The 18683-nt window shown below is 44.0% G+C and overlaps 1 pseudogene; it reads right to left on the minus strand.

Moving 5' to 3' along the window:
• Positions 1-3351: 3351 nt before the first annotated feature.
• Positions 3352-4300, minus strand: LOC144273838 (olfactory receptor 11L1-like; annotated as a pseudogene).
• Positions 4301-18683: the final 14383 nt, after the last annotated feature.

Consider the following 18683-nt stretch of genomic DNA (forward strand, 5'->3'; position numbering starts at 1 on the left):
AGTATGCCAACATTTTTATGGCTGACTTAGAACAATGCTTCCTCAGCTCTCGTCCCCTAACGCCCCTACTCTACTTGCACTATATTGATGACATCTTCATCATCTGGACCCATGGAAAAGAAGCCCTTGAGGAATTCCACCATGATTTCAACACTTTCCATCCCACCATTAACCTCAGCCTGGTCCAGTCCACACAAGAGATCCACTTTCTGGACACTACAGTGCTAATAAACGATGGTCACATAAACACCACCCTATACCGGAAACCTATTGACCGCTATTCCTACCTACATGCCTCCAGCTTTCACCCTGACCACACCACACGATCCATTGTCTACAGCCAAGCTCTGCGATACAACCGCAGTTGCTCCAACCCCTCAGACAGAGACAAACACCTACAAGATCTCTATCAAGCATTCTTACAACTACAATACCCACCTGCGGAAGTGAAGAAACAGATTGATAGAGCCAGAAGAGTTCCCAGAAGTCACCTACTACAGGACAGGCCTAACAAATAAAATAACAGAACGCCACTAGCCGTCACCTTCAGCCCCCAACTAAAACCCCTCCAACGCATTATTAAGGATCTACAACATATCCTGAAGGATGACCCAACACACTCACAAATCTTGGGAGACAGGCCAGTCCTTGCCTACAGACAGCCCCCCAACCTGAAGCGAATACTCACCAGCAACCACATACCACACAACAGAACCACTAACCCAGGAACCTATCCTTGCAACAAAGCCCGTTACCAACTGTGTCCACATATCTATTCAGGGGACACCATCACAGGGCCTAATAACATCAGCCACACTATCAGAGGCTCGTTCACCTGCACATCTACCAATGTGATATATGCCATCATATGCCAGCAATGCCCCTCTGCCATGTACATTGGTCCAACTGGACAGTCTCTGTGTAAAAGAATAAATGGACAGAAATCATATGTCAAGAATTATAACATTCATAAACCAGTCGGAGAACACTTCAATCTCTCTGGTCACGCGATTACAGACATGAAAGTTGTGATATTACAACAGAAAAACTTCAAATCCAGACTCCAGCGCGAGTCATTTGCAAATTGGATACAATTAACTTAGGCTTGAATAGAGACTGGGAGTGGCTAAGTCATTATACAAGGTAACCTATTTCCCCTTGTTTTCCTAAGCCCCCCCCCCCCCCCCCCCCCCCGCCCTCAGACGTTCTTGTTAAACCCTGGATTTGTGCTGGAAATGGCCCACCTTGATTATCATACACATTGTAAGGAGAGTGATCACTTTACATAAGCTATTACCAGCAGGAGAGTGGGGTGGGGGGAGAGAAAACCTTTTGTAGTGATAAATACCCATTTTTTCATGATTTGTGTGTATAAAAACAAACATCTTCTGTATTTTCCACAGTATGCATCCGATGAAGTGAGCTGTAGCTCACGAAAGCTTATGCTCAAATAAATTGGTTAGTCTCTAAGGTGCCACAAGTACTCCTTTTTTTTTTTGCGAATACAGACTAACACGGCTGTTACTCTGAAACCTATCATGAGAACTGTAGTCCAGCCAGGGATCCTGGACCAGAGGGAAAAATGGGGGAATCACCCATCTCCGGTCTCTCTCAGTGCACCTGCTCAGGCAACAGGCCCCACACTTACAGAATTCCACCATGAGAGAGGTGTGATTCTCCTGCTGTCTGGCTAGGGCCGGGGTTACAGCACCCTAGGTATCAATATGATTTCTCAGTGGGTCCAACTGGTTTTGGCATCACTGGTTCTTCCCTTGGGCAACCAGTGGGAAGCAGAGCTGGGTAGGAAATGATGTTCCTGCTCTACAAAACTTTTTTAAGATATCAAAAGATTTTCTAATAGCACCTGCAACTGAGACCTTCCAAAGTTTTGCTGAGGAAAAGTCAGAGACAGAAAGGTGATAGCTCAGTGGTTAGGACACTTAATTAGGTGCCAGAAAGCTGAGATCAAATTCCTGTTGTGCCTGGTTTGGAACAGAGACTTTGAACTTTCCTGGATCTCAAGTAAGTGCATGAGCTGCAAGGCTGCTCTGGGGTGGATGTCTTCCCTCTTGTAGCTGTTCACTTTGTATAAATAACTAAATATTTCTTGGAGCAGGGACATGAACCTACATATCTCACACCCAAGCTGGGTGCCATAACTCAGTGGCACACTGAGTTAATCTCTCTCTCACTGTGTTTAACCCAATGAATAATTAATTATTTGGACAAAGTGCAACAGCTCTAACAGGAAAGAGTGAAAACCAGACAGACTCTGTAACCAATTGGTTAGAACACTCATACGGGAGGCTACATAGGGCTAACATCTTGCTCCAAATTAGAGATTTGAGCTGGGGTCTTCTATATCTCAACTAAGTGCACTAACCACATGACAACTGATTCTTTCACTAGTTTTGACCTGAAATTCCATCCTAGATCTGAGGAAAACTTTGTGGCCTCTGTATCGGTTATAATGAAGCTGTGTCTTCTGCTGAAAGCTCATTTTGTCAAAAAATTTTGCCCAGTTCTACTGGTAAATCCTGTGACCAGAGGGCTGTCTCCAAACGGAGTATTGTTTATTTCCCACAGTAGGAACAAAGGATAATGTAAGAGCAAATAAAGGATTTTATAGCAACAAAAGTCCTATGTGCAAGTCTGTCTTACCTAGAGACTTACTATCCATTGGGAGAGACCACAGGTAGTTCCCTCTTTCTTCAAGGACCCTAAAAACTGGGGTCTCTATCTGTGAGACCCGTTTCTCATCAGCAGCTCCCTAAAACAACTGTTACTTCCCTTGACAATTATACTTTTATCACCCCTAGAAGTCCTTTGTCACAGGTTCCTGGGCTTTTGGGGTTCTCTTGTGCTTACGCACTGGAATCCCTCCCTTGGCTGCCGGTCAGAGATGGAGACATCAAAGTGAATTATTATAGCACTGTCCCTTAACAGTTGTTAGATGAGTAGTTATGTGAAGTCATTGTTCTTTTTCCTCCCTCTGTTGACTTAGTCCCACACAAACACACAGTAAACATCCCAGCATTTAATCTCTTGTGTTCATATGACAAACCCCCTTAGATCAATCAGACAAACATGGAGAGCATGTAATATCCCAGAATTATCTCATATTGAAGCCTATCACAGGAACAAAAGGGGAGTATTATATGGGGAAGTATTATTTATTGGATGTGGTGAAAGAATAGAAGCAAATGGAGGTATCCTCAATTCACTTTAACTTCAGGAGGGGAGATATTCTACCACCCACACCCAGTCCATATTTGATGCCATTTTCTTCAGCAAGTCAAGGGACTGGATAAGGTTCTACTCAGTCTAAAAGAGAGATGGTAGGAATTTCATTCAACTCCTCATGAAAGCAGCCAGTTTGCCTCCAACTTTCTTCAATGCCTCTTTGACCACCTTGTTTTTCAGGCTGTAGATGAGAGGATTGACCAAGTCAGGACAGTACAGAAGACAGACAACACTTTGTGCAGGTCTCCTGCAGTGCCAGCAGTTGATATCATGTAACTAATGATGAGTGGTCCATAGAAAGTAACAACTATGATGAGGTGGGAGGAACAGGTGGAAAAGGCCGTTTGCCTTCCGGTGGTGGAGGGGATTCTCAGGATGGTGGCAATGTTACAAACATAGCACATCATGGTTAACAGGAATGTAGGAAGTATAATTGCAAATGACAGGATTAGGTCCACCAGTTCAATCAGGCTGGTGTCACTGCAGGAGAGTTTGAGCATTGGGGCAAAATCACAAAAGAAATGGTCAATTTTGTTGGGGCCACAGAATGTTAACCTGGCCATCAAAAGAGTTATCAAGGTACTAGTAAAGAAGGCCATTATCCAAGAGCCAGACACTAGCTGTGTATGAACCCAGCTTCTCATAAGTGCTGCATAATGCAAGGGATTGTATATTGCTAAGTAGCAGTCATAAGACATGAATAATAGGAGGAAACATTCAGGAGTCACCATGAATACGGAGAAGTACAGTTGTGTGATGCAGCTGCTATATGAAATGGTTCTGTCCCCAGTCAGGAGGCTGGCCAGCAGCCTGGTCAGGATGGTGGAGGTGTAGCAGGTCTCCAACATGACAAGTTCCCCAGGAAGAAGTACATGGGGGTGTGAAGGTTCTGATCAGCCACAGCTATCGCAAGAGTGAGGATGTTCCCGGCCATGGTCACAGTATAGATCACTAGGAACAGCAGGAAGAGAGGGGTCTGCAGTTCCAGGAGATTCCTGAATCCCAACAGCATGAATTCTGTGATGAATGTTTGATTGCTCCACTCTACTTTTTCCATGAGTTTTCTCTGGAGGAAAAGAGAGAAAAGAGAAATAATAATAAGTAATAAGTTTAAAACACCCCTGCTAGTCATTCGACTATTCTCTGATCCAGAGACAATATTGTTCTTATCTAGGCTGAGGTAACTAAGCCTCCATGTTTCACATTTTCTTCTCTCATCTTCCATTCAGGTGTGTCAGAGTTGGATGCCCTTTCATTCATTTAGAGGATGTTGATGATGGTGAATCATGATGGAGTGGCAGCAAAGCCATACATGCTGTCTCATCAGAGAATAGTGATTATCCAAGAAAAAGAATGGGAATATCTATGGAATGTTTTACTCCAGAAAACAAAACAAAACAGATGCCACTGAGTGTCGGAGGGCTTTGAATTTCTGTGCAGTTGGAATTTGCAGTGGAGTCACATATTTAAAAATATTATGAACATAGAAGCAGATGCCTTTTGGAATTAAGTCCATAATGTCTCACTTTCCCCCCCACCCCCCCGGAACCCTTTTAGAAAGAGCAGTCATTGAGATTGTAAAGTGAACTTTCAGTGGAGGCTCCTGTATATCTATAATTTATACAAATACCACTGTTATTTTTTCTGCTTTGCCATATCGGAGACAAATGATTTTATCACTGATTTGAGCTGCACAAGTTTTGAAATGCTGCACTAATGATATGATGATGCTGTTTGCTAGGCAGAGACAGATATTTCTACGTGGAAATAGATTGCTCATATTTGTCAATATCTGTTCTTTTGTTTGACGTAAGAAATATAAGAAGAAAACCATATCTTGAAAGGAGTTACACTTTTCACATACATTTCCTTGTATATATGTATATCCCTGATTTTAAAAGTTGTTCTCTTGTGTTCAATGAAATCCAAGAGCAAAAGCATATCTTAAAGGAAATATATATATATTTTAACCTATATCTCCCGCCTGTGTGTATGTCAGAGTTACGGTGTATGTTGGTATATGAAGCCCAGGTTGAAGCAATCCAGTAATAGGTATAAGGTGATACCTAGGCTTGTCAGAAATATATTTTTAAATGATTTCAATGGTTATTATCAATGTTCATTTTTAAGCAGTTTTTACTATTTTTATTTATTTAAATTTTCCCCGTTTTGAAAGATGGTGGGACAGACAATTATTGAACGACAGTAGACACCCAGATACAAGAAGTTACAGCTTTATAACTGTTAAATCACAAATTGTCAACAACACATGGCAAAATATACAAAGCCAGTAACCTGAAACCAAGAAACCCTGTCTGGTTTTGCTTTGTTTCATTCAGTCGTCCATTTGTGAGGAGTCTAATTCAAAAGTCTAAAACAGTGGATTCGGACTCTAGGTTCTCAGGTAACATTTTTCTCACTTTGCCGATCTGTCAGTTCCGATTATTATCAGTGGAAATATTTTTTTCTTGTTACTGGGTGTTTATAATGAAATAAACCTTTGTGGACATCCATGCATAGAAATCGAACCCTTCCAAGCCTCCTGATCAGTTTTATATTGGAGAAGGCAGAGAAGCAGAAGTATGATGGTGTGTCACTTATGCAATTATGGCCCTATAATGGTAGATACTTTACAAATATTTATAAGTAGTAGACAGTCCCAGCCTAGAAGTGCAAACAAGATAAATCTTCGAGGTAGCTTTGAAATCTCAGCCTATGGGCCAGATATCCAGAGGTATTTATTTACCTAAAGATGCAGATGAGCTTAAGCAGGTTAGGCACAGTAAAGCTGCAGTCCAACTAGACTGATACTGTGACATCTTCTCTTAGCCTTGTCATTTTCTAGCTGCCTAAAGTTTCTCTCAAAACTTTTTATATACTTTCTTTCTCTTAGTAAAGTGAACTAAGACCTTGTGTAGGATAGCAGTGATTCATTTTAGTAGCATTTGTAAAGGGAGTAATGCATCCTTTTATATTTATATCCTTCATGTCATCTTCCTTTGAGGCAGCTACCACAGGATATTTTAGTTAAGATGATGGGGGACTTAATTAAGAGAACATTTAATTTGTTGGCAATATTGATTCTCAAGGTAATCAAATGTCTAACCTTAGCTGAATTATAAAGGGCTTACATACTAGGCCAGTGGTTCTGAAACTTTTGTACTGGTGACCCCTTTCACATAGCAAGCATCTGAGTGTGATTCCCCCCCCACCCTTTAAATATTTAAAACACTTTAAAATATATTTAACACCATTATAAATGCTGGAGACAAAGCGGGCTTTGGGGTGGAGGCTGACAGCTCACAACCCTCTCCCCCGCCCCCATGTAAGAACCTTGCAACCCCTTGAGGGGTCCTGATCCCCAGTTTGAGAGCCCCTGTACTAGTTACCAGTTAATGGCGTTATCCTTTATCTGTTTTTTAGAGGCTCAAATGTTAGGGAAGTCAATGAAACACTGCTGACATATGTCACTGGAGGATCTGGTCAAGTGTGTAAGATCCAAACTCTCCTCCCAAATGGAACCTTTTCATTTGACATAGATTTTGCTAGGGTTCCTCCTTCAGGACTGTTCATCCCACACCCTAGATCATCTCTCCACCACACAGCTATTCCCCTATCCCTTATATAAATGTGGGGCAAACAATAACCTACGTCAGTAACTCAGCAGATTGGTATAAGTCTGCTGACTAACTCTTTTGAGTGTTTCCAATACTCCTTAGGCTGGGCTACTCGTAGGGTTCCTTTCTCAGTAATTCCCAGACCATACCCTAGATTCTCTGTCACCCACTCATTCCCACTTCCCTTAATATCATGGCAATGCTACAACTCACCTATCTGAGTGAAGCATCAGAATGGTATAACCCTGCTGGCTAGCTCCTGCATTCATGAATGATTCCATTCATTAATCACCATGTAAACTCATGGGATGACTCCTGGTTTACAATATTATAGCTATAATTAACATATTAACATATAGCTATTTCCGTAATATTGGTAACTGATGGGAGGGCCTATTTAGTGCAGGTCCACAGGGGTCAGTCCTGGGTCTGGTTCTTTTCAATATTTTCATTAATAACCTGGATAATGGAGTGGAGATTACGCTTATAAAATGTGCAGATGACAGCAAACTCTTTGGAAGACAGTATCAGAATTTACAATGACCTTGACAAACTGGCGACTTGTTCTGAATTCAACATAAAGAAATTCAGTAATGTTCAGTGCAAAGTACTTCACTTAGGAAGGAAAAATCATATGCACAACTACAAAATGGGGAATAACTGGCTAAGTGGTCATACTGCAGAAAAGGATCTGGGGGTTTGAGTGATGCTGACAATTTGTGTTTAGAAGGTTATAAATCTTTAAATTTTTGAATCTCAATGTCTACTGTCATTAAATATTTACTGTCTGAACCCTCCTCCCCCCCAATTTCACTCAACCGTTAAAATTTAATTAAATAAAAATTGAAAAAAAAATGCTTAAACCCATAACTTTGTGCAGATTTGAAAATTTTACATGCATAAAAATCTAAAATAACAAACAAACAAACTTAAAAACTATGTCCCCAACAGAGATATTGGTTTTATGAGTCATTACAACAATATGTAACCCCCTAACCGTTCTTTTTCCTATGACTGCAGAGATGTAATTGCCCATTTCATCTTAAAGATTCCCTTGGAACACATGTTTACCCCTTATGTTACATAATCTGTCTCACTGTTGTATTTAGCTCTGACACTTTGATTACATGAAGAACTGAAGAAGAACACTGTTTAGCTTGAGGGGCTTGTCTCTTTCACCAACAGAAGTTGGTCCTTTAAAAGATATTACTTCACCCACTTTGTCTCTCTTAAAAATAATTGATATTGCTGGCTGAAATGACCAAAAAGTAAAAAAAAAATAGTTTTGCCAAGCCTCATTATGTGCAGCAGCTCTTTATGTATGGAAATATCAACAAAAGTATTACAATTACTCCTGGGGAAATTCTGCGCCCAAAATTAAGAATTATGCAACAAAAAAAATTATGTACACAATATTTTAAAATTCTGCATATTTTATTTTTCAAAATAACCCAATATAATCACACAAATTTCAATTATTTTCTGTCATTTATTTCAAAATACCTGTCAGAAAGTATGTCTGTAACAATACAGACAACAAAAAAGATTCAGAAAATGTTTTTTGAAAAATAGATTCCTTACTAGGCATATTAATACAGAACTCTGAGTAATAATTAATTTAAATTACAATACAGAACTGTACCTTGCAAACGCTTGGGGGAGCCAGGGGTAACAGAGGAGCTGAGGGAGACGGAAGTAAATTGCTGGGAAGGAGCCTGGGTGTGACCTTGGAGGCTTGTTGGGTATGGGTGGGAAAAGTATGGAACAGGTTTTTTCGGGGGGTGGGGGTGGGAGGGATTGTTAGGGAACTTCCCCCATGCAGACCCCTAGCCTCTCCCATTCAGTCAGGCACATCTGTGCCTGTCCCCATGTGTCCTCGCACCCCCTGTTCACATGTCCCTCCATCCCCAGTCAGACATCCACTCCGCACATCCCCATGTGGCTCTGTACCCCCTCCCGCTGTCTCCATGTGTCTCTGTGTCCTCACACAGCCACTCCCCTGTCCCTGTGTCCCTGTCCCCCGCCCTGTCCCCATGTGTCTCTGTGCCCCCACCCAGCCACCCCGTCTCTAGGTGTCCCGGTCCCCTATCCTGTCCCCACGTGTCTCTGTGCCCCCACCCAGACACTCCTCTTTCCCTGTGTCCATGTACCCCCTCCCCTGTCCCCATGTGTCTTTGTGCCCCCACCTAGCCACTCTCTACCTCTATGTGTCCCTTTACCCCCTCCTCCATCCCCATGTGGCTCTGCACCTCTCTCCCCTGTGGTCCTGTGCCCGCAGTTCCACTGAGCCCCAGCACCCAGTGCTGTCTGTCTCCCCAGATCCCCTTTCTCTTCCCTTGCTGGCGGGGAGCTGCTGCTGTTCTTGCGCCACAGCACCCTCTGGTGGGAAAAGGGTGGAACTGCAGCAACATTTCGGCAGGAGCTTTTTCTTCACCAAAAAATAATTAAAATATGTGGGGTTCATTAATTATGCATGCATGCAGTAGCGCAGAATCCCCCCAGGAGTATACAGTGCAGTAGGCGACCAAAATATTCTTGGAAACAAATCCATCTTCCCACAATATTCCAGTTACTTTGGTGGAAGAAAGATGGAAGAAAGTGCATATATATAACTATTAAAGACTCCTTGGGCAAGAGGGACTGAGCATAGGCAAGCATTGGGATGACTCCATAGCCTGGTGGTTAAAGCACTCACTCAGGCTGTGGGAGAGGCAGGATCTGGTCCCATGACTCTTTAGGTAGTTGTCCAAAGTGGAAAGGCTTCAAGGAGAGAGAATGAGGGATACACTGATAGGTGGCAGATACCTTTTTAGATCCCTTCTCCCCACTCCCGCTTGGCCCTGAGGCCCCACCCCCCATTCCGCTCCTTCTCCCAAGGCCCAACTTTTGCACCGCCTCTGCCTGCCCAAACTCCGCCCCTTCCCCCAAGATACCATCCTTGCTCTGCCTCTTCCCGCTCCCGCTCCGTCCCCACCCTGAGTGTGCCCCGGCCTTGCTCCACCTCTTCCCACCCCTGCTCTGCCCCCTTCCCCCAGCACCTCCCACTCACCATTGAACAGCTCATCAGCAGGTGGCTAGTGGGTCCTGAGCACCCACTATCTTTTTCCATGCGTGCTCCAGCCCCAACCTATGCATGGCTGAGAATCCCATGTAGGTGGAGGCTCGTCCCTACAGCTCACATTCAGGTGTCAAACACCTTGAGAGGGTGGGACTTCGCACACACCCCTCTACCTGGCATCTCCCATTGGCTATTTTAGGTAGCTCCCCTCCAAGTTGGTTGGCTTTTGTCAGTCCCATCCTTAGGCACCTATCTTTCCCCATTAACTGTGTAAGGAGCCTAGACACCAAACTCAGGTTTTGGGAATAGCTGTGATTTTCTAGGCCTATAAAAGTCAGGCATTACAACCCTCAGCATCCCAGCGCCTAAATCCCTTTGTGAATCTATCCCATAAACATTTGACTCTGAGTTCAGTGGAAGCTTTGCCTGAATAAAGAACAAGTAAGGTCATCAAACTTTGTCTCTGTTGGACATTTGATTGAATAAGGAGGAGTGAGGACTTGAGGTTATCTGTCCACCAGCTGGTGGCTCAGATTTCTTTTTCACATTGTTCTTCCTTGGACCACAAATGATTAGTGGAGCTCTCCCTGGTGCAGTCTGAGACCAAGCCAGGGTTGGATTGGGGTGATCAGTCCATGAAAAGATCTCCCTCTGACACAGCAGCATGCAGAGTCACTCAACTGGAAAGCCACTGGCATGCAAGAAGTTCAGCTGGAAAGAGATTTTACATAGGGTTGTTTTGTAGTTTGATATTCTGTAGATGAAATTCAATATTGATAAATGCAAAGTAATGTGCATTGGACTAAAATAATCCCAACTAGACATACAAAATGTTGGGGTCTAAATTAGCTGTTACCACTCAAGAAAGAGATCTTGGAGTCACCATGGATAGTTCTCTGAAAACACCCACTCAATGGGCAGCGGCAGTCAAAAGTGAACGGAATGTTGGGAGTCATTAAGAAAGGGACAGATAATAAGACAGAAAATATCATATTGCCTCCATATAAATCCATGGTACGCCCACACCTTGAATACTGTGTGTAGCTTTAGTCACTTTATCTCAAAAAAGATATATTAGAATTGGAAAAAAGTACAAAAAAGAGCAAATAAAATGATAAGGGATATGGAGCAGCTTCCATATGAGGAGAGATTAAAAAAAACCCTGGGACTTTTCAGCTTGGGAAAGAGACGACTAAGGGAGATATGATGGAGGTCTATAAAATCATGACTGGTGTGGAGAAAGTGAATACAGAAATGTTATTTATTCCTTCACATAACACAAGAACCAGGGGGTTGGCTGATGAAATTAACTGTCCTCCCCAGTTCAAATCCCTTATCATCCTCAAGCAGAAGGTGGATTTGAACTGGGGGGTCTCCCACAGCCCAGGTGAGTGCCCTGATGCAATTGGGTTCTTGGTCTGTGAGTTGGACACTGAAGCTGCCATGATAATAATAATTTAATTGTAATTTGATTTGGCCTCTTCGTAGGGTCAGATTTCCAAAGGTATTTGGGCTCCTACAGTGCAGCCAGGAGGTTAGACACCGAACTGACATTGATTTAAATGAGAGTCAGGCACCTAACTCCCTTAGACTCTGTTGCAAACCTTATCAGGCACCTGGGTTGGTCTTTTAGCACATATATACCTTGGAAAATCCAGCCCTGTGTGACCTGTGCCAAATTCACACAGGGAGGCTGTGAGCCCATCAATACCACATAAAAAAAAAACAGCAAAGAAATGGAACCATCGGCAGTGAGTCTCTGAACCCAGGTCTCCGGACAAGAAAACATCCATGCAGACATTCCCACTCAGGCTGTGAGACCCCCGCTCCTTGCCAGCTTTCAGAGACCAAGCGGGAACATTTATTTCTCGTGCCATTGCGTGAGCCCCAGGATCTGAGACGCATGGCCATGTGTCATTTTTGTTTGTAGTGTAAATGTGCCCTGCTAGCGCCCTCACCCCTCAACCATCCTTCCTTTGACTTACAGGTACACTGAGGGCCTGTGGCTTGCATCAGCCTCCCTGCTCAGCTCTCCTGGAAACCAGGCCTGAATTGGGCAGCCCCAAGCTTGACACCCCACCAATCACTGAAAATTGTGGCCGGTCCTTTTTCTTTCCTTGGTACCTTAGGCTGTGATTTTCCAAGGAGAAAAGTAATGCACCTGTATCTGCATCTGTTACTGTGGGAGCTAGTGCCTCATTTCCACAGGCTTTTTAACGCACAGAAATCTTCAAATGAAGGCTGGGATTTTCAAAAGGAACCTCAGGGAGTGTTGTGCTCAGGTACCAATTCAAATGGGGGCCACTATCATTATGCCCCTTTTACAGCTGAAGAAACTGAGGCACAGAGGAGGGATGTGTCAGCCAGCAGGTCAGTGACAGACCTGGGACTAGAACCAATCTACTGTTCAAATGCCTTTGAAAAGCCCAGCTTAATTTCTTGCAAAAAGTATTTAACAAAGTAAGGGGTGTGTGGCGGGGGTGGGGGGGGGGGGCGGGTAAAACCCATCACATCTAGGTGTAACCAGGGATGTGAGGCTCAGAGGGAAGATCTCAGGGGATGCCAAGTACAATTTAGTGAGCTGCTCTTGACACACTGGGAACAACTTCCGCCCAGTGGAAGCTGGTCCAAATTCAGGAATAAGTGGAATTGCACCTACTTGCAGTTCAGATCTGGCTTGCTGGGTCCTGCGGAGAAAACAAAGGGGAAAGGTGCTGGCTAAGAATTGGAAGATGAGAAGGGCCTGGAGCTGTTGACCTGCTGCATAGGTGATGGGTCTGAAATTTCAATTCCTCTACCCTTCTTTGGGAACTTTCTTAGGGCTTAGTCCAGCATTCTCTGTGTATCCCGAATCATGAGTTTAAGTGGTGATGGGATGAGTTGAGATGCATAGGGTCATGCTTGAGTTAGATAACAATATTAGATAGATGACTATATATGCAGATAGTGAGAGATTAGATAGATGAATATATATGCAGAAAGACTGAAGTACATAGACACATGCAGATATTAAATAGAGGAGTATGTAGACAGAAAGACAGAGAAATAGAGATTAGATAAATGCATAGATAGATTTGTATAGGGATGGACAGATAAATAGATTCGAAAGCAAAATCCTTGCCTAGATTATGAAACAAAATGTCATTTCAACTCAAAGTGTTGAACCTTTTTGTTAAGAGAATGTCAAAATGAAATATTTGGATGTTTTTGGTATATTTGGGTGTGGGGGAGGGTCAACAAAAACAATTTGCTGAAATCCACACACATTTCTAAAATGTTTTGATCGACCCAAATCAGCATTTTTTTTTTTGGGGGGGGGAGTTTTGTTTAAATTGTTTTGCCCAGCTCTACTCTTGCAATGCGGGTGGCAGGGACAGGGATCAGTTTGTGGACAGGCAGAAAGAGGATTGGACAGCATCTTGCTTCCACGCAACTTCATCCCTGACCCTAAGAGTGCAGAGCAGGCCGTCAATTGTATCGGTTGGAGATTACCTCCCATGTGGAACTAATGGGAACCAGGGACCAGATCTCCAAGTGCCAGTCTGGTCTGCTTTGGGGGCAGTGCAGCCATACAATTCTCCCTTGCTCCAGGCTTGTGGTGACAATCTAGCCCTTTGCAAGCTGCCCTGTCAGGCCTCCTTTGCTCAGCCCCCTTTGCTCACCATCTTACTCTGGGCCGAAGTATGACTTCAGGACCAACTTTGAGCAAGAGGAGGTGGGATATAAGGCCCTTCACCAGGAGCCACTGTGTCTCAGGTGCACTCCTGCCCTTGCTCCCTTAGGCATTTTGGAAAATCTCACCCTTACTCCCAGAATCTGCCAGCACTCAGGGAAATTCAGCGGGGTTTCTTCACACTCCTCTTGCTTTGCCTGGAATCTCTAATTAGCACACAACCACAATCATCACAGGTTACTTTTCCCCACAGACCAAGAGTCTGCTGACTGCAGATATGAAGCATTCAGCCAGGATTTTGCTTATAGACTTGTCCTCATGGGTCACTGAGGAAGTCGACAGACTGGGTACATTTATATGTGTGTGCGTGGGGAGTAAATCAACAGAGATCTTCAGAGAAAGGGCTCTGTTGGAGACAGCAAACTTCCCGTGTCTGAACTGGTTTCATTTGCAATACGTGGAAGCATCATCTCAGGCACGGCATGGATGGTGCAGAATATGTTCCACTCCTAGCTCAGTGACGTCCTAACTCAGTGCCTCATGCATCTCTCCACAGCTATTCCAGGTAGGAGCTAAGGCTGAGATTTTCAAATGGCTCTAAAGGAGTTAGGTGTCCAATTCCCCTTGAAATGTGAAGGGATTTGAGCACCTAACTCCCCTAAAGTCCTTTAAAATCCCAGTCTTATGTCTTGCCCCCTGGTCAATTACTTACACCAACATGTTGCGCTTTCGGAGGTCAATCTATCCATGCAGCAGCCCTGTTTGGGAGCTCAGCAAGTGTCAGAATACTAATTTACGGATGGGGAAATGGAGGCACTTGGGGTTAAGAGACTTGCCTAAGATTACAGAGGAATTCAGTGTCAGATTAGGACCCAGAAGTATCTGATTCCCAGTCTCCTGCTGATGCCATTCAATCCAGTCTCTCTGGTGAAAATTGTGATGGGGGTTTCTGAGAGGTGCATTATCCAGGCTGAGAATATAAAGATACATACACTGGAAGCAGGTCTCATTTCATCCAGTAGGGAGCAGGAGTCACACCCACAGACACAAACACACCTCTCAGAGGCATGCATCAGGTGATAATAACTTTTAAGGTGGGCTGCGAATGAAGCATCTGACTTTAATGGCAGCTCCTTTCTTTTTGCCAGACAACTACTTTTGGAATTATAGAATGTGGGCAACACGAAATGGCCAGGATCGAGATTGCCTCTCTGAGGTGAGTTCCTTCTTAATGTATATACAGGGCTGGGATATTCAAAGGAGCCTAAGGGAGTTAGGCACAAGGCTTCCACTGCAATTCAATAGATGTTAGGCACCTAACTCCCTTAGCCTTCTGTGAAAATCTCCACCCAGATCTTTCTGCTACCAGCAGACTATGTTTGGAAGAGGATACTGAAGAGAGGGATACAGGCATGTCTGGTTGCGGATGATTTTACAGGAGCTGGGCACCAAAATGCCCTTACAAGTGCAGAGTTCAGCCCATAATGTGAGGCTGAGGAGTCACTGAATGCTCTCTTAGTTGGGGATTTGTTCCAAGATTGTTAAATGGACAAATGGTCCAGAAGATGGACATGATGTCATAACAATGAGTTGCTAATTGGTAGAATTGTGCAACACTTACTCACATAACTGTTCTTTCTTTCTTTCTTTCTTTCTTTCTTTCTTTCTTTCTTTCTTTCTTTCTTTCTTTCTTTCTTTTATTTTAAGCTTTTTTGAAGTCACTTATGTGAGTCAGGACTACTCATGTGGGTAAGGTTTACCATATCTGTTGCTATAAATGTGCACAGTCCAGTGGGTAAGTCATGTCAGGACACTTGGGTTGTATTCCTGGCTCTTCCACTGACTGTCTCGATGTGTGACCACAAGCAAGCCACTTCACCGCTCCCTCTGTGCCTGGGTTTCCTTGTCTTAAATTTGGGTTAACAGTATCTGCCCATTTTGAAATGTATGAATCAAAGGACAGATCCTCACCTGCTTGTAACTTGGGGCTAACAGAACAACAGTAATTTACACCCACTAAGAATCTGGCCCCAAAGTGCTATGTAAATGCTCAGCAGAGTAAGATATTTAATGCAGTAAAAATAATCCAGTTTTCAGTGTATGTAAAATTCTCCTTAACATTAAATTTTCCAGTCAGCAACAGCTGCCATTCCTGATATTTATGGACCTCTCGTTAAGACCCTCCCTGCCAGACCCTAGTGAGTTGCCACTCAGGATCATAGAATCATAGAATCATAGAATATCAGGGTTGGAAGGGACCCCTGAAGGTCATCTAGTCCAACCCCCTCCTCGAAGCAGGACCAATTCCCAGTTAAATCATCCCAGCCAGGGCTTTGTCAAGCCTGACCGTAAAAACTTCCAAGGAAGGAGATTCCACCACCTCCCTAGGCAACGCATTCCAGTGTTTCACCACCCTCTTAGTGAAAAAGTTTTTCCTAATATCCAATCTAAACCTCCCCCACTGCAACTTGAGGCCATTACTCCTCGTTCTGTCATCTGCTACCATTGAGAACAGTCTAGAGCCATCCTCTTTGGAACCCCCTTTCAGGTAGTTGAAAGCAGCTATCAAATCCCCCCTCATTCTTCTCTTCTGCAGGCTAAACAATCCCAGCTCCCTCAGCCTCTCCTCATAAGTCATGTGTTCTAGACCCCTAATCATTTTTGTTGCCCTTCGCTGGACTCTCTCCAATTTATCCACATCCTTCTTGTAGTGTGGGGCCCAAAACTGGACACAGTACTCCAGATGAGGCCTCACCAATGTCGAATAGAGGGGGACGATCACGTCCCTCAATCTGCTCGCTATGCCCCTACTTATACATCCCAAAATGCCATTGGCCTTCTTGGCAACAAGGGCACACTGCTGACTCATATCCAGCTTCTCGTCCACTGTCACCCCTAGGTCCTTTTCCGCAGAACTGCTGCCTAGCCATTCGGTCCCTAGTCTGTAGCGGTGCATTGGATTCTTCCGTCCTAAGTGCAGGACCCTACACTTATCCTTATTGAACCTCATCAGATTTCTTTTGGCCCAATTCTCCAATTTGTCTAGGTCCTTCTGTATCCTATCCCTCCCCTCCAGCGTATCTACCACTCCTCCCAGTTTAGTATCGTCCGCAAATTTGCTGAGAGTGGAATCCACACCATCCTCCAGATCATTTATGAAGATATTGAACAAAACCGGCCCCAGGACAGACCCCTGGGGCACTCCACTTGACACCGGCTGCCAACTAGACATGGAGCCATTGATCACTACCCGTTGAGCCCGACAATCTAGCCAGCTTTCTACCCACCCTATAGTGCATTCATCCAGCCCATACTTCCTTAACTTGCTGACAAGAATACTGTGGGAGACCGTGTCAAAAGCTTTGCTAAAGTCAAGAAACAATACATCCACTGCTTTCCCTTCATCCACAGAACCAGTAATCTCATGATAAAAGGCGATTAGATTAGTCAGACATGACCTTCCCTTGGTGAATCCATGCTAGCTGTTCCTGATCACTTTCCTCTCATGCAAGTACTTCAAGATTGATTCTTTGAGGACCTGCTCCATGATTTTTCCAGGGACTGAGGTGAGGCTGACTGGCCTGTAGTTCCCAGGATCCTCCTTCTTCCCTTTTTTAAAGATTGGCACTACATTAGCCTTTTTCCAGTCATCCGGGACTTCCCCAGTTCGTCACGAGTTTTCAAAGATAATGGCCAATGGCTCTGCAAGCACAGCCGCCAATTCCTTCAGCACTCTCGGATGCAACTCGTCCGGCCCAATGGACTTGTGCACGTCCAGCTTTTCTAAATAGTCCCTAACCACCTCTATCTCCACAGAGGGCTGGCCATCTCTTCCCCATTTTGTGATGCCCAGCGTAGCAGTCTGGGAGCTGACCTGGCAACACGCTGGCTCCTGTGTTGTTTCAAAGGAGGCCCTAACGGATTTTGGTATGGTGCCTTAGGCTACTGTATTAAGTGGTGCTGCTTGGTCGATCTCGAAGCACTAAACCAGACTGGGTGACAGTTGACCCCTGGGGTGTCTGAGGTACAATGGCCCTACACCGTCTAGCAAGTCTCTGTCCGAGCCAGGAATAAAATCAGGTTTCTTAGCTCCTACTTCCCGCACACATACAGCCCTAGACATCAGATCCCGCCAACCCCCAAGTTGTCTAGGTAGTTTCAGGTTGCATGCCACTGACTAAATCGATACATTATGGATTCTAAGGCCAGGAGGGACCAATGTTTTCATCTAGTCTGAACTCCTGCATGACACAGTCTGTCAGACATCCCTGAGTTTACCCTGCTTCGAACTAGAGCAGATCTTAAAACAAACAAAGAAAAAACACCATGTCTTGATTTTAAAGTTGTCAGTGATGGAAAATCCACCATGACCCTCCGTAAATTGTTCCAATGGGTAATTAACCTCATTATTAAAAATGCACACCTTAGTTCAAGTCTGAATGTGTCTAGCTTCAACTTCCAGCCATGGGATCGTGCTACACCTTTCTCTGCTAGAATTAAGAGCCCATTATAAAATTCTGTACTTATAAACTGTAACTAAGGCTATGATTTAGTCACAAGTATTCTTAGTAAAAGTCATAGACAGGTCATGGGCAATAAACAAAAATGCAGGACCCGTGACCTGTCCATGACTTATACTAAAAATACCTGTGTTTAAATGAGGGAGGCACTGGTTGTGTGTGTGGGGGGGAGGAGGGGGCTGCTGCTGGAGGGCTCTGGCCATGGATGCTCTGGTCAGCTGGGCTCTACGTAAAAGAATAAATGGACACAAATCGGACGTCAAGAATTATAACATTCAAAAACCAGTCAGAGAACACTTCAATCTCTTTGGTCACTTGATTACAGACCTAAAAGTTGCAATTCTTCAACAAAAAAACTTCAAAAACAGACTCCAACGAGAGACTGCTGAATTGGAATTAATTTGCAAACTGGATACAATTAACTTAGGCTTGAATAGAGACTGGGAGTGGATGTGTCATTACACAAAGTAAAACTATTTCCCCATTGTCATAAATATAAAGGGAAGGGTAAACACATTTAAAATCCCTCCTGGCCAGAGGAAAAATCCTCACACCTGTAAAGGGTTAAGAAG

The sequence above is a fragment of the Eretmochelys imbricata genome, chromosome 13 (genome assembly GCF_965152235.1).
Source record: "Eretmochelys imbricata isolate rEreImb1 chromosome 13, rEreImb1.hap1, whole genome shotgun sequence".
Classification (NCBI taxonomy): Eukaryota; Metazoa; Chordata; order Testudines; family Cheloniidae; genus Eretmochelys; species Eretmochelys imbricata.